General features: G+C 36.1%; 1 long non-coding RNA gene across 8 annotated transcripts in view; it reads left to right on the top strand.

Moving 5' to 3' along the window:
* LOC106881631 (uncharacterized) overlaps window positions 1-13,601 on the top strand; it is a 402,087-nt gene that overhangs the window by 382,523 nt on the left and 5,963 nt on the right. For 7 of the 8 annotated variants that reach the window (XR_008266350.2, XR_016237609.1, XR_008266349.2 and 4 more), the window contains one exon: window positions 3,875-7,699. This is a non-coding gene — a long non-coding RNA (uncharacterized LOC106881631). Of the gene's footprint in view, window positions 1-3,874; window positions 7,700-13,601 lie in introns of those variants that run through there. The other variant, XR_016237605.1, reaches the window with a different exon arrangement.

Here is a 13,601-nt window from a genome sequence, read left to right as displayed (position 1 = left end):
ATATTAGTAATATATTCTGTATTTTACACAGAAACGGTAAGCAACAGCCCAACAGAGTATATAATACGCGATTAATATTATTAGAGATGACAAAAGTGCCTCGTTGTATCAACTACGTAAAAATATTATAAAACAAATAGACCATTAATCCTTTTTGTAATGTAAAACAACTATCAAACTATCAATCATATTTTTAGCATATTTAGAATCATAGTAGGTGGCTTGTTTTTGAAAGATCTAGAATGATGGGGAAATATATATATATATATATATATATATATATATATATATATATATATATATATAGGTATATGATATGACCTAGGAAAGCAAATAGCTTTAGAGTTATAAAGATTAGCAGAACTGGTTGTTTGGATCACTTGTGTCACCACCACCACTACCACCAAGCTGTCTAACGTCGTGTCTGACAGAGCTCAACTCTAACAAATGCTCTATTGTATCAGGTATTCCTCAAACTTTCGATAATTTGTGAACTTCATTGAATAGCCTTTCAAATGTTCCATAGTTAAGTTTTCCTCTTTTGATTGGTATCTTCAAAAGAAGACTTGTATTATACCTTTCAATTCCTGAAAAACTCAATAACAGCATTCTCTGTGTATGTAAATAGTTCTAGAAGAGATCTAGCTTTCGCTACAGAGGTAAATTCTATCTTATATCTGAATAAATCACCAATAGTGGACTACAGTTTTCAAATACACATTATTCCCAATTATTAACATTATCGATTAAATACATTAGGAAGTCATGTCGGATTTTGAAATCGAAGTTTTTACAGAACCTTTTCTCAATGATGGACTATCGGGACATAATTACGCTTTTTATGTGTTTTCTACCGTTATTCTAACGTTTTCTGCTCCTGTGAGAACCGAAATTTTCTCATTGCATGCATCAATCCATTTCCTATTTATTCGTTTTTCTTTATCAATAATCTACTTCGCAAAAAGCTGTCAAGCAACATATTTTACAGAAGGTAACAGATAACATATAGCATTGGTAAGTTTCGTCTGCATTCCAATGATTCTATTTTGTTTTTGGCATGTTACTACACCGCTTAAAAACACATTTGAAACAAGCAGTACATTGCAAAAATATTATTGTCTATTGTCAAGCTAGTGTTTCTAATTTAGCAGTCAACAAAAAATAATTAACATTCACAATAAGATGCTCTATTATGATATAGATTTGTCTTATATACCAAGATAAAATATTGTCATATAAATTGGATTATGCAACGTATAATTTTATATGTTGATTATATCAAGCACAAGGTTAGATCTTTCTGCTTAGATATAAAGTTACACAGAAATGCAGTAACCACCTAAGATAAAAATGAGCTTAGTTTTGCTATACAAATATAGCGGTCAAGTAATTTAAAAAGTGATGCAATAACTTATATGCTATTGAAGATTTTAATCAGATACATAATTTCTAAACTAGCAGTGACATATATCAGAGTGAATGCTGAGAATATGTATGGCAAGTAAAGCTGATCGTACAGAAACAAAGGTCATATTTTACAGCTAGAATGCGAAGACGTTTGTTAGAATGTGAACTATACAAAAAAAAAAATGTTGTTTTCTGCTGAATCATTCTTGCAAGACCTGACACTGCGGCAGGTTTAACAAGTACCGGTGTTCCTCCGCAAGTGCAAAATATACTCTCTCTCAACTCTAGTTAAAGGAATATGTCCTAAAATAGCTAAGATTTCAAAACTCTCGCAATGCTAAAAAAAAAAAAAAACCTAAAGAACAAAGATGTAGAGTGATTTAAGTTACATCAGCACAGAAAATCACTTTATCCACAAAATATCAGAATGTAATAAAATATTTCCAATTGGTATCATTGCATGTGTTGAGTGAGAGTCAGAAACTAGTACATGACTGCAAGGATGTGTGTGTGTGTGATCGAGCATACGTATATGTGTCTTTGCGTGTGTTTGTGTGTGTGTGTGTGTGTGTTTGCGTGCGAGAGAGGTAGAGAGAGAAAGAAAGAGAGAGTAATTATATGCATATAAATAGATATGCATTTATATATGCACACATAAACATGCATATATATATATATATATATATATATATATATATATATATATATGTATATGCGTGTATACACACACACACACACATATATATATATATACAAATACATATATGTATAGAGACAAGCACTCATAGATATATTTAATAAAAATGTGTCTTAGGTCCTCATGGATGCAGAGCGTCTGGTGATGTGAACGTGTTTTACGTCCATGAAACTTTTAAATAATGAGAAGCTGAGCAAACTTGTTGTTAAATATATACGGTCCAAACACATGTGTTGAGTTCTACTTTCTCACTCGTATATATGTAATTACGTGTGTGCCCGTGCATGTATGTCTTCGCCTGTTCGCCTGTCTGTATGTGTGTATGTAAAACGAAGATGTATGCTATGCATGTTCTTGCATTTAAGCACATATACAGTCTTTAAAAACAGACGAGTATAAGGGATATTTGTTCCACATACATTTGAATAAAATGCACTGTGTATATATGTGCTGGGGTATATTCACTCGCAAGTTTTGCGAGCAAGCAAGTACGCACACACACACACACACACACACACACACACACACACACACGTATATAGTAGAGATGAATGAAATTACCCAAATTATCAATTCTTTATGTTAAGTCAATATTCCACAGGGATATTATCGTTATTGTCCTGTGTAAGCCCTATATTTCTACTGCTGTCTACCGGGGGGAATGATTTTGGCCAATATACCTCTAATGCACAAGTTCCTTCCAGATGCACTTAAGCACCAGCCCTAAGGACAATTAACCAGAGATATATAAGTAAACACTTAATAAAAAGGCCCTTACAATAACACCCTAAATATAAACTGTTAGCGACAACCCAGAAACTCAGTTCTCACCAACAACTCAATCCTCCGCCAATAATGGTAATGATTTCTTTTACGTTAACACCAGACCACATACTTTTTTTAAGAGACTACAGACAATTGATTGTTTGGTACTTATTTTATCGACCTATGACGGATGAAAGGCGAAGTCAACTCCAGTGGGGTTTTTTAAAATTCAGAATGTAGGAGGATGTAAGTAAAATAGCCACAGGGCATTTAGTTTGGCGCTTTACCACCCTGCTGCCAATAATAATAATGCTGATAATATCAATAGTCTTATGTCAGTGTATTTTGGCAGACAGATATCTGTTGGGAAATACAATGTGCACGTATATAATTTTTCTATGTTTACAAACCCCCGCTGTTACTACGACCACCACCTACTCCTCCACCACGACCACCAACACCAACACCAACACCAATGCCAATATCTCCAATACCAAATCAACAACAATAACTACACCAGTGGTTAATTTAATGCCAGAAGGCACTTGGTTCTTTTGGTAGTAACAGTAGCAACATTAAATACTGCAGGCGTTGTGTTGTATCACTGGGGAGAAACTAACTCAACTTGCCAAAAGCTTCGCATCACTGTAAGCAATAATAATAATAATAATAATAATAATAATAATGATAATAATAATAATAATAATAATAATAATAATAATAATAATAATAATAATGATGATGATGATGATGATGATGATGATGATGATGATGATGATGATGATGATGATGATAATAATGATAATAATAATATCACTATTATTGTTGTTGATGACGCTGTTGGTGTTGGTGTTGTTGGTGTTGGTGGTTTGTGTAGTGGTAGTAATGATGTTCTCATTGATATTTTTGACGTTGTTGTGCTTTATACATATGTATTATTAATATTATAATATTTTTTTTTACCTATATTAGAAACAATACTACTCTTATTGTCTACTATTACAGGTGGAATGAAAAGCTCTTAACTTGAATTTGCTTAGTGTTAAAACGAAGAGATAATTGTAGCCCCCGACTTGCGATTCAATGTAATTTCGCCTCCCGTCTTACTACCATATTCAAGCAAGTGTGCATAAATACATATATATATATACCAACAACAGTTGTCGGCCATGTAGGAGTTCTCTGCAAAGGTAAGTCGTATACGTCTCTATCACTCATTCTGTGGCAAGGTCACATATTTTAGGCGTTCTATTAGTTACAATACCAATGGCATCAAATAATACTCTCCTTCCTCTTCTTCTTCTTCTTCTTCTTCTTCTTCTTCTTCTTCTTCTTCTTCTTCTACTACTACTACTACTACTACTACTACTACTACTTCTACTACTACTACTACTACTACTACTACTACTACTACTACTACTACTACTACTACTACTACTACTACTACTACTACTTTTCTTTTTCCTTTTCTCTTGACAATCTCCATTTCGATCTATATATCACTTCCAGTTACAACAAGTAGCTACGTAGTTTATTTAATGGTGATGGTCTGTTCTGGAAGCTGTTGGAACCTTGTATTTTACTACTACTCGTCGTGGTTGTACCGAATCGGTAATGTAATAATCGCAGCATTAATAGTAATAGATTGCGGTTCTTCAGTGGATTTCGAAGGCAATAACATCATCTGTAGTAATAGCAGTGGTAGATGTTGTTGTAGTTGTTGTTGTTGTTGTACTAGTAGTGACAATAGCGATGACAACTATACAGGAGTAATAAGCAGTCTCAGTAGTGGAAGCGAATGCCAGGAGCTGTTAATGTTAACCAAATCAGCAACATTAGTTTCTGTATTATTGGTTATTAATATTGGTTAAGAAGAATGGGATTCAATAAAATTGCCAAGTCAGCCAACGTTGCACGATGTTGATATAGTAGTAGCAGTTGTAGTAGTAGTAGTAGTAGTAGTAGTAGTAGTAGTAGTAGTAGTAGTAGTAGTAGTAGTAGCAGAAGAAGAAGGAGAAGAAGAAGAAGAAGAAGAAGAAGAAGAAGAAGAATCGGGTATCATACGCTGCTGTAACTAGCCACATGCAGGGGGTATAGGCGGATAAAGAGAGGGAGAGTCAGAAGAGAAATATGCGGTAGAAAAGAGAATAGAAATGTTTGGAAGTGAGATAAGGATAAGCATGTAGGTGTTGCATTTCAGGTGTTTTGAATAAAACATCTTGAATACGAAATAACCATATTTTTTCACGTTGTTTTTTTGGATGCGGTCACACACTGTGAAGTTTGAGATTTATGAATACTTAACAACAGTCGTAACGATTACGAAAACATAAACGTTAGGAAATTAACAGTGGCAATGGTAACTAACTTACATAACGACAAATAATAATAATAGTAATAATAATAATAATAATAATAATAATAATAATAATAATAATAATAATTGAACAGCTACAAAAAGATTTCCGCATCTGATGGCAACAACACCACTAAGGATAACGAAATAACAAAACATAAAGGATAAACGAAAACAGCAAAATCAACAACAACAGTGGCAGAAATAATAGGAGTATCACCAACAGTAACAAAATAACAAATAATATCTTAACAACCGTGGGATTCAGAAAATAACTCAAGTAAAGTGACAATCAATTACTGCCTGGCAGTTATGGGCGGGGAATGGTTGTGGTTGCTATACTGAGTGTCTCAATATTCTGAATTTGGTACATAGACTCGTCTCCCCCCCCTCTCTCTCTCTCTCTCTCTCTCTCTCTCTATCTCTATCTCTCTCTATCTCTCTCTCTCTCTCTCTCTATCTCTCTCGTTCCTTCTCCCCCCTCACCTTTCTGTTTAACGATAATAACTTCAGCAAACTGATACCCTGTTGGATGTCAGACAACCTGTGATACAACTATTCTAATGCTTGACAACCAATTATAAGACAAATCTAAGGTACCAATTATGCTGTTGTAAATCCTTTGACTATAGCACCACAATCTCAGTCTAAAATGTTGTTTCCTTTGAACACTGCCAAGTACATTGGCTGGTATGTTTGAGCAATGATTGTCAGTTTGATCTGAAATCTATAAGATTTGGGGAGAAAAGTGTTCTTTTCTGGTCAGAAAGTTTGGTTCAGGCCTCAGTACTAAGATGTTGATGAATTGCGCTGCAAACTTAGCTGGTGACAGCTCAGTTAAAATAAATCGGGTTTGTAGGACTGATTATTGAATAATTTGTCTTGAGTAAATCCAATGCAAGAATGTTGTGAACCACTGATTGGTACATTCGAAACATGTAACCAAAGATGTATCTTTTCATAAATTGCAATATAAAAAAATATTAATATAAACATTAAAAAAAAAACTTGAGAACCGACCGAACCGATTTTCGTCTTTGAAAAATCCATGGCGAATGATTCCAGTTTTCTTCCTAACTTTATCCGTCTAATAGTTTCGTATTTATATATGTATCTACAGTAAAAATCTTAATTTAGGCGTCCACTTCAAGGTCATAGTCTACACCAAGTTGCAATCATTACTATACCGATTATTTTGGGGGTACCTGACTCCATTATAAAGTATGTAGATTTTGTGTGAACATGTATGTATTTATGTGGAAAGAATAGTGTTTAGTCGTTTGTTTGCATCGTGAAAAATTACCTGGTAGTCATCAGTTCAGAACACGTAATGCTTGTGCTGATGCTATTTTTAGTACACACAAAAGGCGGTGAGCTGGTAGAATCGTTAGCACGCCGGGCGAAATGCTTAGCGGTATTTCTTCTGTTTATACGTTCTGAAGTTCAAATTCCGCCGAGGTCGACTTTGCCTTTCATCCTTTCGGGGTCGATGAATTAAGTACCAGTTGCGTACTGTGTAGATCTAATGGACCCCCCCCCCCAAAAAAAAAAAAAAAATTCGGGCCTTGTGCCTAGAGTAGAAAAGTATTTTTAGTACATACAAATCTTCTCTGAACTCGATATTCCGAAATGTTGTATGTATCGCTTATGCTCTTTTCACTATTATTATTTAAATTTTCTATTACCAATTCCTGTAATAGATCTACTGTGTTAGGTATATTTGTTGGATTCACATACACTTTAGTTGACAAGATAGTATTGAAACTCATAATTTATCATACATGAATTCAAATTTTACTGAAGTCTCTCATTATCTTACTTCCCAATTCATTAGTTTTGATATTACTTAGACTAAAATTAATTGCTCTTTTCTAATTAATGTCGGCATATGAAATATTTAACATGATAAGAATGGTGCAGGGCCAAACATTCGCAGTGCATGATAATAATTCTGAAGAAGAAGAATAAATGCCCTGATGCAATACCAGGTAGAGGTTCTCATGGCTTCTGATCTTAACTGATTGGAATTATTATCATGTATATGTTTTTGTTTTCGTACAAAAGATGGACTACGGCAAATATTGTGCACAATACCACAGATTTGTTTGTCAGTTGCTTGACCTTAACAAGTTGAGCATGTCCCTTGGTGGCTGATGATATGTGCATCTCTGATCACAAGCAATAGTAGTGCGGGGAACATCATAGCCATGAGTTGAGAGGAATTTTGGTGGGATTTAATAATCCTCCTCTGGACAAACAGGCGTTTCGCTAATCATCCTCAAACAATCCTTATTCGAAGACCTTTTGAGAGGGATGGGCTACTCGACCTGAAGAAAATTCTAATTGAGCCCTGCATAGCAGGTCATTGGCTAGTCGTGATGGGTATATTGGACTTCGTATATTTGTAGCCCCGCAAGAAAAAAAAACAAAAAACAACAACAACAACAACACTATAATAATAATAATAATAAAAATAATGATAATAACAATAATAAAAATAATCTTTTCTACTCTAGGCACAAGGCCCGAAATTTTGGGGGAGAGGGCCAGTAGATTAGATCGACCCCAGTACGCAAATGGTACTTAATTTATCGACCCCGAAAGGAGGAAAGGCAAAGTCGACCTCGGCGGAATTTGAACGCAGAACGTAAGGACAGACGAAATATCGCTAAGCATTTCGCCCGGTGTGCTAACGTTTCTAGGCACAACGCCTGAAATTTGGGGGAGATGGAGGGGGAGCTAGCCTATAACATTGATCTCTTTGCTCAACTGTTACTTATTCTAAAGTTTATCTTCGTGTTTCTTGAATTCAGAATGTAAAGAGACGAGAAAATGTCGCTAAATCAAGTGGAGTTTTTAAACTTTCAGCAATCTAACCTCTGTTTTGAAATCGAATGTATTGAATATATATATATTATATATATATATATATATATATATATATATATATATATATATATATATATATATATATATATATATATGAATATATACATACACGTATGTACATGCCTACATATATATATATATATATATACACATATATGGGTACAGGACGTAAAAAAATGTGAACAACATGAAAAACGAGAACAGGGAAAACAGAACATGGAAAACGAACATTTTTTCTCTTCGTCAGTTGTCCCTTGTTTTATCTACTTCGCGTTTCGAACGCCTGGGACATTCATTAAAACATTCGAGCTTTGACAGCAGACAGGAAAAATGCGTGTCGTCTCTTGTAAGGCAAGGAGAAGAAAGGAAGATAGCCGCAGGTCACGTGTGAGCAACGAGGGAGTCAAGGAGGAAGGGTGAGGGAGAGAAAGAGAACGATGAAGGGGAGGAGAATAAGAGAAAGGGTGGGCGAGAAAAACAGAAAGAAAGAAGAATAAGAGAGGGGGAATAGAGATAGTGATAGGATAGTTATAAAGTATCGCATCAGAACTATTAAGATAAAACTTACTTGGAAATGGATGCATGGCGTTCGATCATATAATAATATGAGGGCCCATGCTGTTGCTAGATAGTCGTTTACCTACACTAGGTTCATGCGTACTTTTGACAAGTCTTCCTTTTAGTCGTGCTCGGTTTATAGCAACCCTCCTCACCAGGCAAGCTTAGTGGAGGTGTCGGTTTAGTCACCGACCACCTAACCATGCAGCAGGTTCTACTACGTACCATGTTACCAGTAGCAGTCATGAGAGACCTCACAAATGACCTGACATACATGCACTGTTGTAGAGGTCAGCTGCCCAGTGGATGTGGATGTACCATCAAAAGTCCAGGGAAAGAGAGCATTTATAGTGAATACGGAACTTACAGCTCTTGTACCCTGACTATAAATTCTCATTTGAATCAATCTCTATAGATCCATTACAAATTTGTACCCACGAAAACCTAGAAACACTTGGTTTTGCCGAAGAAAGAGGAAAAGTACTGTCAAGATTTGTAAGACATTCCAAAAATTCCCCCTCTGAGAATCTTTTGGTGATGAGATGCACACACTTGGGTGTTGCATGGATAACTCAACCAACGCACCAACTCAACCACATATTTACAAACGCCGGGAACTCTCTTAGCTTAAAAAGTCTTGTCGCTTTGGTAGCGACCGGCTTAAACTCTCTTATGAAGAGCTTAAAGCTTAATGAAAAAATACATTCATACATACATACATACATGCATGCATACACACACACTCACATACATACATACATACATACATACATACATACATGCATGCATACCTGGTGGAAGTGAGTGTGTATTGAGTGTATAGTGTTGTACAGCATTCAAGCCACTTTCCAGGGCAATCAGCTACAAAACCAGCGGCGCAACAAAGGTTGAAATGACCCGAAACCAACTGCATATTATGTTGTTGTTGTTGTTGTTGTTTTTATACGAGTTTATCTTCTCCTAGAAGCTCTAACGAGAACTATAGATCTTTCACTCCCAGAGGTTCACATGCTAGTTAACCCCAAAGCTGGGATCCTAACAAGAATTGCTATTCCAGGTCAGAGTAGATCTGTGAACAATAGTGGTTCTACATTCTTCAAAACTCTGGAACTCCCTCCCAGGGTCCAGCAACTGGATACAGTCATGGAAACACATGCATACATTACTATAGTTAATTCTTCAATGGATGTGAGACTATTTCATAATCTTTAAAAGTAAAAATTTATCGATCATTTGAAATGATCGATAAATTTTTACTTATGCCACATATCAAGCGTATCTTCTGTTAACTAGAGTGTGACCCGTCATATAATGGATAACTTTGGAAGTATACTTTTGACACCAGCAGTAATACCAGGAAATATGGCATACATACAATAATGATAATTAAACTTTTATCAAATTTCTTGGTACTTACTCAAAATGCTATGAAAACTAATTCTCAAAAGAAAAATATTTATTACATTAGAATATAATAAAAGAAATGTTGAACAAAAAATTACTCTCCGTAGAAGTTTACAGACGCACTCACACTCCATCCCTTCCATTCTCTCTCTCTCTCTCTCTCTCTCTCTCTCTCACACACACACACACACTCTCTCACCCTCTCTCTCACACTCTTTCTTACACTCTCTCTGTCACACTCCTTCTCACATTCTCTTTCACTCACTGTGCATGTGTGAATATATATGTGTGTGTGCATGAGTGTGTGTGTGTGTTTTGTGTATACATGCACACACAGACATTTCCTCTTTGTCTTTATGTGTTTCACTCTCTCTCGCTCTGTGTGTCTATGTGTGCATCTGCAAAGCTTTCATTTACCTAAAACCTGCCATCAACTCTAGTACGTGCACTCGTTTTTGGACCTCTTATGTTAACTCTCTAATCTATCTATTACTCTCTTTCCCCCTGTACGATGTAAAGCGTGACTGAAGATACCAACCAACCAACCAGTCAACCTTTATATCCCCTATTATTATATACAGATTAGCTGCCAAATTATGCCGACTCTACTTCGGTTTATACATAAACTATGAAAACAGGTGTTTTGCATGCATTTCCATTACATCTTGCTCTCATACGACAATAACATAAGAGTAGAGGGAAGTCTCCGATGTCAACTGTAATTGAATATAAATATGTTTTCTTCAGATATCAGCAATGTGGAAACAACAAAAGAGACTTTTCCCTTCTCACAAAACACTAACACGCCCCCCCCCCATTTTGGCTACAATTCTTAATTGATTACTAGCTAACTAGTTGCTGTTGCTGCTGCTGCTGCCACTACTACTACTACTACTACTACTACTACTACTACTACTACTACTACTACTACTACTACTACTACTACATGGTCTCATACACATATATTTAATTAACTAATTAATTAACATTATATATATATATATATATATATATATATATATATATATATATATCTGTAAACATATATGACACTTATTCAGTAGCCATGATAAAACTCCGAGTTTCAGATGCCAGGGTGGGAGCCCACGCCAGCATCTCTTCAGTTATCCGACCAATTGAAAATTCCTGTGTATAAAGCCTTCGACATTTTCTATCCAAAAAGGATTTTCAACTCAATATTTACAAGCTTTAATTATAGTGCCTAGCTGGCTGAATCAGCAGCACGCTGGGCAAAAATGCTTATCAGCATTTCGTCTGTCTTTATGTTATGAGTTCAAATTCCACCGAGGTCAATCTGCCTTTCATCTGTTTCGGGGTTGATTGATGAAGTACCAGTTGAGCACTGGGGTCGATGTCATCGACTTGACCCTTCCACTCAAATTGTTGTCCTTCAGCCAAAATTTGCTTGCTATTATTTACGGCTTTACATAAGGCGGCGAGCTGGCAGAAACGTTAGCACGCCGGGCGAAATGTTTAGCGGTATTTCGTCTGCCGTTACGCTCTGAGATCAAATTCCGCCGAGGTTGACTTTCCCTTTCATCCTTTCGGGGTCGATAAATTAAGTACCAGTGGCGTACTGGGGTCGATGTAATCAACTTACTCCCTTTGTCTGTCCTTGTTTGTCCTCTCTATGTTTAGCCCCTTGTGTGCAATGAAGAAATAAGAATCGTTAGTACGTTGGGCAAAATGCTCAGCGATATTTCGTCCGTCTTTACGTTCTGAGTTCAAATTCCTTTGGGTCAAGTTTGCTTTTTCATCCCTTTCGGGTTTGATAAATTGGGCACCAGTCGATAAATGGAGGCAATGTAATCAACAAGTCTCCGCTTGTGCCTATAATAGAAAGGGTTACATACGCTTCAAACTTCAATGTTTGAAAACACACACACACAGTCACATATGTATATATACAGAGAGTGAGAGAGAACTGCAACCTTTATGAAAATCTATTTACTCCATACCAACTTAAATTTTCGTAATTTCTATCTTTTGTAGTCGAAGAGATGAGCAAGTACATGTCTGTATATAAAACAGATGATACAACATGCTCTTGGTCTTCTTTGTGTATAGTTCTCTAGTAATGTACACACACTCTCACGCATATGCACTCAACACATACCCAAGAATATAAATATTTATATCTTTCTCCGATTGTATTTATTTCTCGCACACACTAATGATTTTATTATAAATTCATATTTTATCTATCTATCTATCTATCTATCTATCCATCACTCCCCCCCTCTCTCTCTCTATCTATCACCCCCTCTCTCTCTATCTATGTATCACCCCCCCCCATCTATCTCCATCCATCTATCTATCTATCTATCTATCTATCTATCTATCTATCTATCTATCTATCTATCACCCCCTCTCTAACTATCTAATTATCTATAACTCCTCCTGCGCTCTGTCTGCCTGTCTGTCTGTCTATCTGTCTGTCCAACTAATCAGCTATCTAACCATACACAATTTCATGGGTCAATAATATTCGAATTTTGTAAAAAGTAATATTTAAGACTAAGTGGTTATTTTAATATTGTCACGGTTCAACCACTTTGGGAAAAGAAAATAGTAATACCAGCTGAACTGCAACAGTGAGAGTAAGGGGCGGGGGAGAGAGAGAGAGAGAGAGAGAATAGTAGTAGTAGTAGTAGGAGAAGGAGGAGGAGGAGGAGGAAGAGGGTGAGGAGGAGTAAGAGGAGGAGTGTATGTGTCTATGCGAGTGCGACAGACGGAATGACAGCATATTGTGTCATGAAGTTAAGATGTGGCTGCAATTAGATAATAGATTCCACGTTTTTTGTATTCAAATTTTCTACATGCCCGCTTCTGCAGCGTCGAGAAATTTCGATAGCTGAAGAAGCAACAAAGAATGAATACACACATACACACATGTATGTGTGTGCGTGTGTGTGTATGTGTATAAACATATTACTATATATATATATATATATATATATATATATATATATATATATATATAGTTTCTCTCATTCTATGTATGTGTATATTTACATGTGTGCATGAGTGCGCGCATGTGTGTTTGTGTGTGTGTGTACGTGTGTGCGCGAGAGAGAGGCAGAGAGAAGGAGAGAGAAGGAGAGAGAGAGAGAGAAGGAGGGAGAAAGAGAGAGGTAGAACGAATGAGTGAATTATGATTCTACAAACGTACGTTCGTATGAAAAGGAGTAATTGTTAGAAACATGTTGAAATGTAGAAATAGCGAAATAAAGAATGAAGAAAGAAACGTGTGCTGATATATAATGGAACGAAATGGTAAAAGTGAATGGACAGAATAGGTGAAGAAATACACCAGCATATCCCATACTGCGTCACTTCTACCCAGGTTAGCAGCACCCGACGGTAAAAGATCGATAGTTGTTGCTGATTAAAAGTCTCGTTTCTCACCTTGCAGTTGTTTCGGCCATTTCAAGACAGTCTGTGCAAACGCTATCCTTGCTAAAATAGAAATTTCTCATTGAAACACCCACACATACCAGCACA

The sequence above is a fragment of the Octopus bimaculoides genome, chromosome 20, assembly GCF_046866305.1.
Source record: "Octopus bimaculoides isolate indiv1 chromosome 20, ASM4686630v1, whole genome shotgun sequence".
Lineage (NCBI taxonomy): Eukaryota > Metazoa > Mollusca > Cephalopoda > Octopoda > Octopodidae > Octopus > Octopus bimaculoides.
Note: the sequence above shows the minus strand (reverse complement) of the source record. Positions and strands in the feature narration are given on the sequence as shown.